The sequence below is a fragment of the Oryctolagus cuniculus genome, chromosome 1, assembly GCF_051225735.1.
Source record: "Oryctolagus cuniculus isolate XC-2025 breed Fujian yellow rabbit chromosome 1, ASM5122573v1, whole genome shotgun sequence".
Lineage (NCBI taxonomy): Eukaryota > Metazoa > Chordata > Mammalia > Lagomorpha > Leporidae > Oryctolagus > Oryctolagus cuniculus.
This window is the reverse complement of record NC_142867.1, coordinates 166985908-167001217: the sequence shown is the minus strand read 5'-3', so window position 1 is coordinate 167001217 and position 15310 is coordinate 166985908. Positions and strand designations below refer to the sequence as shown.

The 15310-nt window shown below is 42.9% G+C and overlaps 1 long non-coding RNA gene across 1 annotated transcript in view; it reads right to left on the bottom strand.

The window, feature by feature from the left end:
• Positions 1-15310, bottom strand: part of LOC138844261 (uncharacterized) — a 92652-nt gene that overhangs the window by 16882 nt on the left and 60460 nt on the right. The window lies entirely within an intron of this gene.

Below are 15310 nucleotides of genomic sequence, written 5' to 3'. Positions count from 1 at the left end.
CTCTGGATGTAAAGTAATGGCCACCCTTATGAATAATGGATATGATATTTTAAGAATTGTTTAATGTATTTTTTATTTCCCTTAAATCAAGATGCCATATGGCTCTCCATCCTTTTAATCAATGAGTTTCAGTGCTTCAGGGGCAGGGCGGTCACTGGCTAGAACACCAAAGTCATCACTCAGCTTTGACTGTCAAATGAAGCTTTTTATGTATTGTATCCCCAGGGAGCAAGTGCTGTTGAAAGCTAGGCTGCATGAAGAGACAGAAGGAATTTATAAATTTCCAAAGCTCCTTTTATTTATCATTTATTTCTAATCTTATTGGATTTTTATTAGAGAAGGAGATCTGTAAAATCTCTACTCTTCATATTTTCTTGAGGTTTTCTTTGCAGTCACGTACATGATCGATTTTTGTAATACATCTGTCCTTCAATGGATGTCAAGTTCTCCAGCTATTGAAAGAAGTGAGTTGACTGTAATATTCAGTTCCTCTCTGTCTCTATTTTTTGTCTCCAAGATCTCACTGATTTGAAGGAAGTCTATTAGAATCTCCTGTTGTACTTTATTCATTCTTTTTGAATATTAAATATTCTTTTTGAATTTAAATTTTGCTTTTTATCAAAGCAAAATTCTTTCACAAATTGTACTCTGATGCTCAAAACAACAAGAAAAAGCCACATATTTCCATGATTTACTTCTTCCCATCCCCAAATTATTTCTTCTTAGAGGCAACCACTTTCAACTCTTTCTCCTTTATCTTTAAAAATAATTTATTGATTGATTTATTTCAAAAGGCAGAGAGACAGAGAGGGAAGCAGAGAGAGAGAGAGAGAGAAAGAGATGGATAGAGAGTTCTCTCATCTGGTGTTTCACTCACCAAATGTCTCCAACAACTACAACTGGGCCAGTCTCAGGGCAGGAACTAGAAACTCCATTCTGATCTCCCACATGGGTAGTAGGGACCCACATACTTGAAGTATCACCTGCTGCCTCCCAGGGTGCTAATGAGCAGAAAGCTGCATTCAAAACATGAGACAAGACTCAAGCTCAGACTCTGATTTAGGCACAGGCACCCCAAGTTGCTTCCTAACACTGTACCAATATTGACCTATTTGCTTTATCTTCTTATGGTTACCTCTTTATTTCAAAATTACACATGACTTTGATTTTTAACCTTTGAATAAGATCTGTTAACATCCTACATTGGAAAATGAATTTGGGGAAAAATAAACACCCATGTTGAATCTGCCATGCTAATGTCTTTAAGGAGGGTTAAGGACAAGTGATAAGATAGGTGAAACCTTGTTCTTCCTCTCTAAGACAAAACTCTCGCTGGGGAATGGTGAGTATTAGAAGGAACAATAGACATTAAAATTATCTACTGAGCACCTACTGTTGTAGTGAAGTTGCCCTCATGAGCTTGCATTCTAACTGGAGAGCCAGACAATAAGCAAATATGGGAAAATGCTTGTCAGTTGGCAAAAGAAATGTTATGAAAGAAACAAGGAGATTAATAGGATAGGGGGTGGAGTTGGAAATGGGCTTGTGATTTTAACTAGGGCCAAGGATACCAGGATCCAAATATCCAAGCGAATGCCTGAAGCAGGTAAGGGAAATGGCTCTGGGTGTTCCAAGTAGAAATGAAGTAAGAGCAGAAGTAGGAAGTGAGGTCAGGGAGATAATGGCAGTGTCCAGGGGCAGGAAGGAATGAGAGTCAGATTGTGTAGGATCTTGTAAGCACTTTGGCTTTTACTGTGAGATGGAAACTTCTGAAGACTTTATAGTAAAAGGAATGACCTTGTTTGAAATCAGATGGAAGGGATTGCTCTGGTAGTTGTATTGAGAATAGTCTGAAGGGAGACAAGGATGGCAGCTGGAGACTGGTCAGGTGACTCATGTTATATCCAAGTGGGAGGACTTGACCAGGCTGCAGTAGTGAAGACAGGATATATTTGGAAGGTAGAATCAACAAGACTTGCTGATGGATAGAACTTAACAATTTGAAAGGAAGAGAGTAGATAAGGGATTTTGGCCTGTGTATTGGAAAGATAGAATCACTTCCTATAGAAGAGAAGATTATGAAAGAAACCTATTTTAGGAGGAAAAATTGTGGCCATTTGAGGTGTGAGAAGTGTCTTGATCATCAAGGTGAAATCGTGGTCTAGACTGTTGAATATCTGAATCTAGAGTTTGTGGGATAGAATTAAACAGAATGCAGGGGTCGGTGCTATAGCACAGTGGGTTAAAGCCCTGGCCTGAAGAACTGGCATCCCATATGGGCACCAGTTCTAGTCCTGGCTGCTCCTCTTCTGATCCAGCTCTCTGCTATGGCCTGGGAAAGCAGTAGAAGATGGTCCAAGTCCTTGGCCCCCCTGCACCCATGTGGGAGACCCGTAAGAAGCTCCTGGCTCCTGGCTTCAGAACGGTGCCGCTCCGGCCATTGCATCCATCTGGGGAGTGAACCAGTGGATGAAAGACCTCTCTCTTTGTCTCTACCTTTCTCTGTAACTCTATCTTTCAAATAAATAAAATAAATCTTTAAAAAAATAAAATAAGCAGAATGCAACCAGGGAGCTGTTAGCAGAGATGATATTGAAAACCAAGAGACTGGATGAGAACACCTAGGGAATGAGTGAGTAAGAAAGAGAACTCAGCTTTGGGCCATTCCACACTTAGAGGTCAGAGAAGAATTGATGATAAAGTCCAAGAACTCAAATAAAGGAGGTATTTTAAGAAGAAAATATAATGAACTTTGTCAAATACTGCAGATATGTTAATAGGATGAATACTGAGAATTGACCACTAGACTTAGCAATATGCATATCATTAGCAGCCTTGATAAGACCAGTTCTACTGGAATGGTGTGGGGGCTGGGGGCTGGGGGCTGGGAGTAGGAGGGAGGATTGGGAAGAATGAAGGAAACCAAAATGGTGAGAATAGGAAAATCTTATCAGCAGCTTTGCTATAGAGGGGAGAAGAGAGGTGGGGTGATAGATAGAAGGGTATGGAAGCTGATGCAGGTTTAATTTAGAAGTTGAAATTGTGGTATGTTTAAATGTTATGGGATCCATCCAGTAAAGAGAAAACCAAGTGATGCAAGAGAGGGGAAGGATTTCTGACAATGGGATCTCATTCTGAGATCAAAAGTTGTCCTTGGTACAATGAATTGCTTGTCATTAGTAATAGGAGAGAAGGCAGAATATATGGACACAAATAGAAGGGATGGGTAGAGGAACGGTAAGCCTATAGAAACTTTCTTATTGATCTCTGTATTCTCAATGAATTAAGTGACCTTGGACTGAATAAACTGGATGAAAGTGAATATGGTTGAGCATGTGTTATCAAGAAAAGAAAGTATGAAATAAGTCATAGCAGAGGGTACAAGAAAAAAAATGATATAGTGCCATATTAAAGGCTTACTTGAGGTCAGTGACCTTGGGTATAAAATGATATCAGTCTTCACAATTGTGAGGCTTTCACCAACCAAATCAGGCCGTGCACATGTTAGCATGGAGTAGAAGAAGAATTAGATTTAACCAGGATGAGAATTTGTTGAACAGTTATGAGTTTGGGATCCCAGAACAATGGTCTTTATTCTTGACTTCCTTTTCCTAGACTGGGAAGACTTAAGTTCCAGGGCTGCCACAGTGATATGTTGGAAAGGGCTGAAGAAGGGTGGAGGTAGTTGGTTAGAGAGCAGTCTTGCCTTATAGAGTGTTCTGTGGGGAGCAACTGGGAGCAACTCGGACTAGACTAAGTTACTGGAATTAAGACTTATTCTATGCATCTGCTCTCCCACAATATGGCGCTGGGAGAGGAGGAAACAGCTTCTATGCAGCTGCCTCCAGTTCAACCAATAAGCAGCAGGACCTGCTCCTGATTGGAGGAGAGCAGCGTACTCAGCGTGTGGGTAGCAGAGTTGGGATTGGTGGAAGAGGACTATAAAGGAGGAGAGAGACAACATGCACCAGGAACACCTGAGGAACATCTGAGTAGCCCCCGAGAGAGCCGGCCGGCGGTGTGCCGCTCCCCCGCGGAAGTGGGGAAAGTGGCTAGGGGGAACCGCCCTTCCACGGGGGTGGAAGGGACGGTAGCCAACCCGGGAAGAACCAGCAGCAAACCCGGGGAGGGCCGAGCAGACGAAAGAACAGCGCAGGGTCCTGTGTCGTTCCTCCACGAAGACGGGGAGCGACAGTGTTCCACATGTCTGAGGGTCAGTGAATGCAACTAGGAGAATCTGCCTCCTTAGTGGGATCACAGAAATGCTAAGGGAACCAACAGACCAGAAAAGATATGAAATAATTCAGGAATCAGTAGCAGGTATAATAACAGTATACTCAAGGATAACTGATGCCAGCTGTGGGTGTTAGCACAGTTTCCAAAAGAATCAGGCAGGATCAAATCCCTGTGATGGTCACCATGCACAAGTATCCAGAACAAAGATCAGCCCAGCTTCTTCCCGGAGGTCAACAGTAAGTTCACAGTTGGGTGATCCTTATTCTGGCTCTCTTGCCACCATACAGATACATAAGCTCAGCCCTAGACTCAGGAGCTGACTTCACCAGGAGAACAAGGAAAGAGACTGCTTCCAGAAAGATAGAGAATTTACCCCAAACTGACACTGAGATGAGACAAAATAAAAGGATGTCTCGGGGCAGGTACTGTGGCACAGCGAGTTAAAGCCCCAGGCTGCAGTGCTGGCATCCCATATGGGTATTGGTTTGAGTTCTGGCTTCTCCACTTCCGATCCAGCTCTCTGCTATCGCCTGGGAAAGCAGTAAGAAGATGGCCCGAGTCCTTGGGTCCCTGCACCTGCCTGGGAGACTCAGAAGAAGCTCCTGGATCCTGGCTTCAGATCGGCTCAGCTTGGGCCATTGCAGTGGTTTGGCTAGTGAACCAGCAGATGGAGGACCGACCTCTGTGGCTCTTATCTCTCTCTGTAACTCTGTCTTTCAAATAAACAAAATAAACCTTTTTTTAAGGACATTTTATACTGGAATTGGCTGGGTGCTTTTAATGAGTTAAAATCTTTCCTACGCCTCTCACTTCTACTGAGCTCAAAAGTCAGATGACGTGGGAATAAAGGAAAGTAACTTAAGTGGTTTTTTTTTTCCATTTGTTTTGTAATTCATGGACTTCTCCCTGGGAACAGACATTTTGGATTATTCTGTGATTTAAAGTATACATATTACTCCTGCTTCAGTGTTGTAATTTAAACGTGGTCATATAAGAAAATATTAGAAGTGTGGAGAAGTACAAAGATAAAGGCATAGATCCAGGTATTCTAGGGTGTATCAACCTCATGCTAAGTGATCAAGCCATGAAAATCTTGTGAATTCACTAATGAGCAAGAAGCAAAGTCACTTGTCACAGCTGGTGTTAGATTTTGTTTTTTCTTTCATCTTTGTATCTTGGTCAATCCCAACATGGAAATGTCTGTTCTAAAGCTCACCTATCTAGGGAAGTCACCACTAAACACACGTCTTATTTTTTGAGCAACAGCTTTGCCACAGACCTTTCAGCATCACATGCACCAGGGAGATTCTGAGTTTTGAGCTTTGTCCTTGGGGTCAAAGTGATCTCATGAGCTCTTGAGGTGCATCCTTTTTTTTTTTTTATTTAAGATTCATTTTTATTGTATTTATTTGAAAGGCAGTGTTAGAAAGAGGAACACACATACACACACACACACAGACAGAGTTCTTCCATCCACTGGTTCACACTGCAAATGGCTGCAATGGTTAGAGCTGCGGTAGGCTGAAGCCAGGAGCCAGGAGCTTCTTCAGGGTCTCCCACATGAGTTTAGGGACCCAAGAACTTGGGCCACCTTCTACTGCTTTCCCAGGTGTATTAGTAGCAAGTTGGATCACAAGTGGAGTAGCTGGGACTTGTACCAGTGCCCACATTGGATGCCAGCACCATGGGCAGGGTACTTAGCCCGCTGCACCACAACACTGGGCCCCTGGATGCATCCTTATGTCATCAGGGCTGGGATGACCAGTGTCCTGTGAGTTGATGCAGCTGTTGGGAAATTTTGCTTTTATTCCATCTTAACCAAAGATCATCTTAGCTTAAGGAAATCACCTGTACCTAAACATGAGGAGAAAATGAGGGCAAAGGCATGTTTCCATTGGCTGCATAAAGGTCCAAAACTGTTCATCAAGCAATGCAATGGGGAGAAGAGGACAATGATTGCTCTGGAACGCAGTAGCACTTGAGGAACCAAGTCCTCTACAACCATCCTGGGACCCATATCCATTTTTACCAGGAGCTTAGCATAGCTGGAATGTTGTGTCAGCTGCTGTCTGTATTTGGACAGACCTGCTAATATCTCTTTTGTTTTAGTCCATTTGGGCTGTATAACAAAATATCATTACCTGGGTAGTTTACAAGCAACAGAAGTTTATTTCTTACAGTTCTGGAGGATGGGACATTCAAGATCAAGGGGCGAGCAGGGCTGGGGTCTTGTGAAGGCCTGCTTTCTGGTTCATAGACGGTCCCTTCTGTGGTGTCCTCACGTGCAGGAAGGGACCGACATTGTTCCTAGGTCACTAATGAGCTTCATGCTGTAATCACTCACCGGGCCGGCAGTTCTCACCTCTGAATACCCCTCACATTAGGGGTTAGTGTGCAACATAGGCGTTTTGTGGGGACACAAACATTCAGACCACAGCACCTGCTTTCCTCCCAAAATTCAATCCTGTCAAGTTGCTGAATGAATAAGATAATGCATTTTAAGTAGAAGGCATATGATAGGTGTTCGAGAAATGCTTGCTATTTTTAGCAGAAACAATGAGAATAGCAATGGTCTGAGCAAGTAGTTTTCAAAGATCTTTCACAGAGGTCTGTGGTTGAGAAGGGAAATGTTATTTATACCAATGCTTTACAAATGTGGCAATGTATCCTGATATTCTTTGAGGCTTGTCAAAATACATACTCTGGTCTCAGTCATAGTCATTCTGATGCTGGCTTTGGGGTCGAGAGGGGACAGCTATGTAGTTAAAGATCCATTGGTGAGACTGATGTGCAAATCAGTGGATCTCAAACATGGCTGCATATTAAATATTAAACTGAGAAGCTTACAAAAAGTACAAGTGTCAGGGCCATATCCTGGATTAAATGAATCAGAGTCTCCGGGCAAGGCACCCATTTCAAAAGAGCTTCCCCTGAGATTCTAATGTGCCTTTACAGATTCTACACTTTGGTTTATATCACCATCATCTGAGGTGTTTGTAAAAACTCTCAGTGTCCAGGCACCATGATTCTGAATCAGAACTCTTTGAGTAGAAGCCCAGGAATGTGCATTCTAGGGAACTCCACAGGTTTTTACATACAACCAGTTCCAAGAATCATAGTGTCAGACCAATATTTCTCAAACTTGGCAGCACATTGGAAGTACTGAGATAATTTAAACAGTACTGATCATCTGGTCTCACCCCCCAGATACTCCAAGTAGATTGGGAGGGGGTGTATTAACAGCTCCTTAATATCCAGTGAAGCTCTAGATTGTAATATCCCACAAAGCTTTGGAACCAACAGCACCTGGACTGGTAGCATCAGCATTATCTTCTGGGAATTTGTAGAAATGCAAGTTCTCTTGCCGGCGCTGTGGCTCAATAGGCTAATCCTCCGCCTAGCGGCGCCGGCACACCGGGTTCTAGTTCCAGTCGGGGTGCCAGATTCTGTCCCAGTTGCCCTTCTTCCAGGCCAGCTCTCTGCTGTGGCCAGGGAGTGCAGTGGAGGATGGCCCAAGTGCTTGGGTCCTGCACCCGCATGGGAGACCAGGAGAAGCACCTGGCTCCTGCCTTCAGATCAGCGTGGTGCATCGGCTACAGCGCGCTGGCTGCGGTGGCCATTGGAGGGTGAACCAATGGCAAAAAGGAATACCTTTCTCTCTGTCTGTCTCTCTCACTGTCCACTCTGTCTGTCAAAAAAAAAAAAAAAAAAAAAAAAGAAAAGAAAAGAAAAGAAAAGAAAAAAGAAAAGAAATGCAAGTTCTCAGGCTCCACACAGACAGACTGAAGCTCTGGAGGTAAGGCTCAGCAATCTGTGCACCAGCCCTGCAGGTGTTTCTAATGCAGAGCCAGGGGTCTAGACCTACTGGCTGGTGCTAATAGATTAGCAAGGATTGCTGGGTCAGATCAGCTGGTTGACACTTGGAGTCGAGAGCCTCGGCCCAGTCAATTTAAATTGAGGTATGAGGAAGGCCTGGTGGAATGGGGGTGCCCTGTACAAGGCCTTTGTCCAGAGAGGCCAGCCTTGGGGTGCATGTGGGAAGGGGAGAGCTCTGAAGTCTGCCCTGTACCCACTGGCTTGTCCTCGACTAAAAGGCGTGCTCATTGAGGACAGCCCAATCCAACTTTCATTGAGTGCAACCCAAGGCTTTCCACAGCTGTTCCTAGGCTTCAGTGAGAACTGAACTGTGGCCACCACTTACAGTAGCTTGTTAAAAGCCTCCTGAGCTCTCCACCAGCAGACTCAGGTTCTGTGGATGTGGTGTGGGTACGAAGGAGCAGCCTTTTAAACAAGAACCCACAGATGATGATGTCAGTGGGGTATAAACCACACTCTGAATAACATTGGTTTATGGGCTGATGTCTCAAGCCTGAGAGAAACATGGGAGTCCTTCCAGTTCAGTTTCAGCTTCAGAAGGTCGGGAGCCTCCATCAGTGCATTGACAGGAATCCCAGGTCACATGAGCAAAGTCACTGGCCAAGCTCTTCCTCCTCCTGGTTCCAAAGAGCTGCTTTTGAAGCCACTGGAATGCTTTTTTGGTCCCAGGTCTCCCCAGCCTCATCATCACATTGCTGCCTGGCTCTACAATTCACCTCTGGCATCTGGGTCCCTGCTGCCTATGGAAGATCTAATTTGCCTCACCTGAACTGAACTCTGCCTGACCCAGGCAAAGCACAGGTGGTAGAAGCCAACAGGTCTAAGAGGTGCTTTCGTCTTTGGGGATAGAAATCCCAAGCACTGCACCTATTTGGCCTCTAGGCGGCGCCAACCTTTTGGAAAACAAGGCTGTTTATGTAACAGATTGGCAGTTTGAGTGGCTGTATAAATGTCATTCTTTAAAAATAAAGACGAAACTCTCAGTTAACTCAAAGTGGAGCAAATTAAAAAGTAGAGCGAAACATCTATTTCACGAACACAATTCATCCACTGTGCTTGGTACTTCAAAATGATACCTTTTCTCCAAATGATAACTGGCAGCCTCCCACCAGCTTTAGCTGTGCAGTGACAAAACAACAGATCAATTCACTCACTTCAGCAAAGAGGAAAAAGCTGGTCAGTTAGGACGGGCTCCATGGGACACAAATACCTGGATATGGAATTTCTTCTATGCCACCAAATATGTAAGGGAAGTCACGAAGCCATGACAGAAGTGTGGACTTGATCCCCAAAACCTACCACTGAAGTTTTGTATTGAAAGTCTCATTTGTTTAAAACATGATTATTTTTCTCCATGAACTCACCAGGAGGGTCTTTGAAATGCCAGTTTCCAGCAGTCTCTAAGGTACGTCTGTTACACATAAAGGCTTCATGTTCTGAGGCCTTTGTGTCCTTGTGTGCTAATGGAAAGTCTCAACCTTAGCTAGAAAATGGAATCTCTTGGGGGAGATTTTCTAATCCCTAGGCTCAGGCATGTAACCCAAACTGATTAAGTATGGCTTTGGCTTTGTGGAGGTAACCCAGGCTGCAATATGCCTTTTTTTTTTTTTTTTTTTTTTGACAGGCAGAGTTAGAGAGAGAGAGAGAGAGAAAGGTCTTCCTTCCATTGGTTCATCCCCCAGATGGCCGCTGCGGCTGGCACGCTGCGCCGATCCGAAGCTGGGAGCCAGGTGCTTCCTCCTGGTCTCCCGTGCGGGTGCAGGGCCCAAACACTTGGTCCACAGCAGAGAGCTGGACTGGAAGAGGAGCAACTGGGACAGAGTCCGGCGCCCCAACCAGGACTAGAACCCAGGGTGCTGGTGCCGCAGTCGGAGGATTAGCTTAGTGAGCTGTGGCGCCAGCCTGCAGTATGCTGCTAAGCTCCTTAGGTAATTTCACGTGGGGCTACCCTTTTGGTGTCCTTGCTTTCTCTTTGCAGCTGTCTTGGTCCCAAGGTGCAGACTGATTTCTGGGGCTGCGTGTAGAGACCCATCTCCAGTCCAACAACGGCTTCTCCCCAATTCCTCTTTCTGCTTGGGTTCTGCCCCAGGCTTCACGCAGAAACTTGATCCTAATGGATCCTTCTCTAGCATCTTATTCCTGTCGGGCCAGGGGAAATCCAACAGTGATCAACATCATGACCTCAAATTTGGGCCTACTACACAGTCATTGACTGGTAGATAGAAAAGCTAGCTCCTAAGTTGTCTAGTATGGTGGTTCCTAAATATTAGCAAAGAGACTAAAAATCTCTTTCTGAATAATAACCTAGGGAGTTTGTTATTGTTTTTTAAAGAATACACACACATATACAAAGATATTTCGAAAGTCCATGGAAAGTGAAGTTAAAAGGCAAGCTTTTTTGGTGCCAAAAAACCTTGAAATCAATGCATGTAAGGGATCTTCAAAAAAGTTCATGGAAAATATGTTTCCTGATAAAACTGTACATGGATATCAAAATTTTGTACCAAAATAAACATCTTTTAGCACTATTCTGTACTAGTTTTTGAAAGTACCCTCATTTATCTATGCAAGAGTATTCCAAAAAGTTTATGAAGGGGCTAGTGTTGTGGTGCAACAGGTTAAACCGTGCTTGTCACACTAGCATCCCATATTAGATGGAACACCTATTTGGGTCCCAGATGCTCTGCTTCCAATCCAGCTGCCTGTTAATGTGCCTGAGAAAGCAGTGGAAGTTGGCCCAAGTGCTTGGTTCCTGATCATATGTGTGTGAGACCTGGATGGAGTTCCTGCCTCCTGGCTTTGACCTGGTTTGACCCCAGTCATAATTGCTGTTTAAGAAAATCTCTTTTTCTTTCTCTGCCTCTCAAATAAAATAAATATTTTTAAAGGTCGATAAAAATGGAATTAAAAGTATGAGTTTATTTTGGTGCAAAGTTTTTTTTTGAAAACCATGCATAGTTTTTCTTTTTTTTAAAACTTTTATTTAATGAATATAAATTTCCAAAGTACAGAATATGGATTACAATGGCTTCCCCCCCATAACGTCCCTCCCACCCGCAACCCTCCCCTTTCCCACTCCCTCTCCCCTTCCATTCACATCAAGATTCATTTTCGTTTCTCTTTATATACAGAAGATCAGTTTAGCATACATTAAGTAAAGATTTCAACAGTTTGCTCCCACACAGAAACATAAAGTGAAAAATACTGTTTGAGTACTAGTTATAGCATTAAATCTCAATGTACAGCACACTAAGGACAAAGATCCTACATGAGGAGTTAGTGCACAGTGACTCCTGTCATTGACTTAACAAATTGACACTCTTGTTTATGGCATCAGTAATCAACCTAGGCTCTTGTCATGAGCTGCCAAGGCTATGGAAGCCCCCTGAGTTCACTGACTCTGATAATTTTTAGACAAGGCCATGGTCAAAGTGGAAGTTCTTTCCTCCCTTCAGAGAAAGGTACCTTCTTTGATGACCTTCTTTGATGACCCGTTCTTTCCACTGGGATCTCACTCACGGGGATCTTTCATTTAGGTTTTTTTTTTCCAGAGTGTCTTGGATTTCCATGCCTGAAATACTCTCATGGGCTTTTCAGCCAGATCCTCATGCCTTAAGGGCTGATTCTGAGGCCAGAGTGCTGTTTAGGACATCTGCCATTCTACACATTTCCACCTATATAAAAAATGTTTTGCACCCACTTTTTTGCACTAAAATAGAATTCAATTTCATTTCCACAAACTTTCTGAAATATACTTGTATATATGCTATACAGCTTATTTAAAATATTTATTATTAATTAATTAATTTCTAGACTTGGTCCCAGAAAGTCCCAGTTAGTAATTTGGAGAATGACCTGGAAAGCTGTGCTTTAGCAAGATAAGCCTGGAGGAACTGATGTGGGCAACACTTTCAATACAGAGCAGTAGCAGAACCTCCAGTGATGCCATTTATCCAAGGGCACTGAGCTAATCAGAGGAGATAAGATCAGAATTAAGTGTCCTGATTCCTCTGAAAAGAAGTTGTGTTGAAGATAAATGCAATTTTTGTATTTCAAAAATTTAAAAAAAGGAAACCCTATCCAACAAATTGTCCTTCCCACCTTACCAGCCAGACATAAAGGATTCTTCCTTTAACAGATGCAAAGCATCTGTTAAATGGGATCAGGGTCTCATCTTCTGCCTGGACAAGTATGTGCTGTGTGATTTGGGGTAAGTATTTTTGCCTCTCTGAGCTCCAGTCTCTTTATCGTTCATGTGAGCTAATGCTTGTCTCATGGAGTTTTGTGAGGGCTCAGTGATAACAACATATCAAGGACAGAGTGTGTAACTTGGCATTGAGGAAACACTGAGAACCCGGTTGCTGCTACTGCTATCGTGGTGACTGTTTGTATCAGGCAGCATGTGTCTGGCTTTGTGGCATGGAAGAAGGAGAACCAGAACAATGGCCCATGAGGCGTTCATCCGATTACTTTAGTTTCGTGATGCTGGAGGCCCTGTTCTGACTTGGCATGTCAGAAAGAAGACCTGCAGGGGTCCAGCGTTTTTGTGTTAGCCATATTTTCTGCTTATAAAGGAAATAAACATCACTGTAGAAAAGACTAGAAATGTTTAAAAAAAAGTGTGATCATATTTTCCATACAGTTTTGTGTCTTTATTTTCAAATTAGCATTATGTAATGAGCACTTTCTCATGTCATTAAAATTCTGTAACTATGTCACATTGATTATGGCATAATATCTGATCATATGGTTGTATTTAATGAGCCATTTTTCTAATTGTCAGACATTTATATTGTTTCTGTTTTGCCATAAATGCTTAACATTTTGATGAGTATCTTGCAGTTAAGTTTTGTTCTGGATTTCTGATTAGTTCTTAATGACTGCATCCCGTAGTGGGAATTCTTGAGTTAAACAACATGCACTTTTAAAGATTCTTGCTATGTATTCAGAATACTTGGACAACTCTGGAAAAGTTTTTCATGTATTAGAAGCCAAATGACATTATCAACTTTGGGTAATAAGTAGTATCTCATTTTAATACATTTAACAATATTCACTATTCGTGTTGGATTTTTGTTTTTGATGATTGTGTGTTCTTTAAAAATATTTATTTATTTGAAAGGAAGAGCAACAGAGAGAGAGGAAGGGAGTAAAGGAGGGAGGGAGAGAGCGAAAGAGAGAGCTTTGATCTGCTGATTCACTCTCCAAATGGTACAATAGTTGGATCTTGGTCAGGTTGAAGCCAGGAGCCAGGACTTCCATTCTGGTATCATGTGGGTGGCAGGGGCCCAAGTGCTTGGGCCATCTTCCCCCTGGACATTAGCAGGAAAATGAATTGGAAATGAAGCACCTGGAATTTGAACCTGGTCCCTATATTTCAGGTTTTTTTTTAAAAGGTTTATTTATTTACTTGAAAGGCAGAGATACAGAGAGAAAAGGAAAAGAGAGAGAGAGAGAGAGAGAGAGAGAGAGAGAGAGAATCTTCCATCCACTGGTTCACTCCTCAAATGGCCAAAAAGGCCAGGGCTGTGCCAGGCCAAAGCCAAGAGCCAGGAGTGTTTTCCAGGTCTCCCATGTGGGTGCAGGGGCCCAAGTACTAGAGCCATCTTCTTTTGCTTTCCCAGGCATATTAGCAGGGAGCTGAATCAGAAGTGTAGTAGTCAGGACTCAAACTGGCACCCATTTGGGATGCTGGCGCTGCAGGCAGAGGCTTCACTTGGTATACAGCATTGGCCTCTGGTCCCTGTTTGTTAAGTTACTGTTGGCCATTTAAAATTTATTTTTTATCTATCTATGTCATTTATTTAAAAATTTATATGGAGGCACAAGAGACCTCGAATAGCTAAAGCAATCTTGTACAACAAAAACAAAGCCGGAGGCATCACAATACCAGATTTCAGGACATACTACAGGGCAGTTGTAATCAAAACAGCATGGTACTGGTACAGAAACAGAAGGATAGACCAATGGAACAGAATTGAAATACCAGAAATCAACCCAAACATCTACAGCCAACTTATATTTGATCAAGGATCTAAAACTAATTCCTTGAGCAAGGACAGTCTATTCAATAAATGGTGCTGGGAAAATTGGATTTCCACGTGCAGAATCATGAAGCAAGACCCCTACCTTACACCTTACACAAAAATCCACTCAACATGGATTAAAGACCTAAATCTACGACCTGACACCATCAAGTTACTAGAGAACATTGGAGAAACCCTTCAAGATATTGGCACAGGCAAAGAGTTTCTGGAAAAGACCCGGGAGGCACAGGCAGTCAAAGCCAAAATTAACTATTGGGATTGCATCAAATTGAGAAGTTTCTGTACCGCAAAAGAAACAGTCAGGAGAGTGAAGAGACAACCGTCAGAATGGGAAAAAATATTTGCAAACTATGCAACAGATAAAGGGTTAATAACCAGAATCTACAAAGAGATCAAGAAACTCCACAAAAACAAAACCAACAACCCAATTAAGAGATGGGCCAAGGACCTCAATAGACATTTTTCAAAAGAGGAAATCCAAATGGCCAACAGACACATGAAAAAATGTTCAAGGTCATTAGCAATCAGGGAAATGCAAATCAAAACCACAATGAGGTTCCACCTCACCCCGGTTAGAATGGCTCACATTCAGAAATCTACCAACAACAGATGCTGGCGAGGATGTGGGGAAAAAGGGACACTAACCCACTGTTGGTGGGAATGCAAACTGGTCAAGCCACAATGGAAATCAGTCTGGAGATTCCTCAGAAACCTGAAGATAACCCTACCGTTCGACCCAGCCATCCCACTCCTTGGAATTTACCCAAAGGAATTTAAATTGGCAAACAAAAAAGCGATCTGCAGCCTAATGTTTATTGCAGCACAATTCACAATAGCTAAGACCTGGAACCAACCTAAATGCCCATCAACGGTAGACTGGATAAAGAAATTATGGGATATGTACTCTTTAGAATACTATACTGCAGTAAGAAACAACGAAATCCAGTCATTTGCAACAAAATGGAGGAATCTGGAACACATCATGCTGAGTGAAATAAGCCAGTCCCAAAGGGACAAATACCATATGTTCTCCCTGATCGGTGACAACTGACTGAACACCAAAAAGGAAACTTGTTGAAGTGAAAGGGACACTATGGGAAATGGTGACTTGATCAGCATAGCCCTGACTGTTAATGAACAACTTAATACAT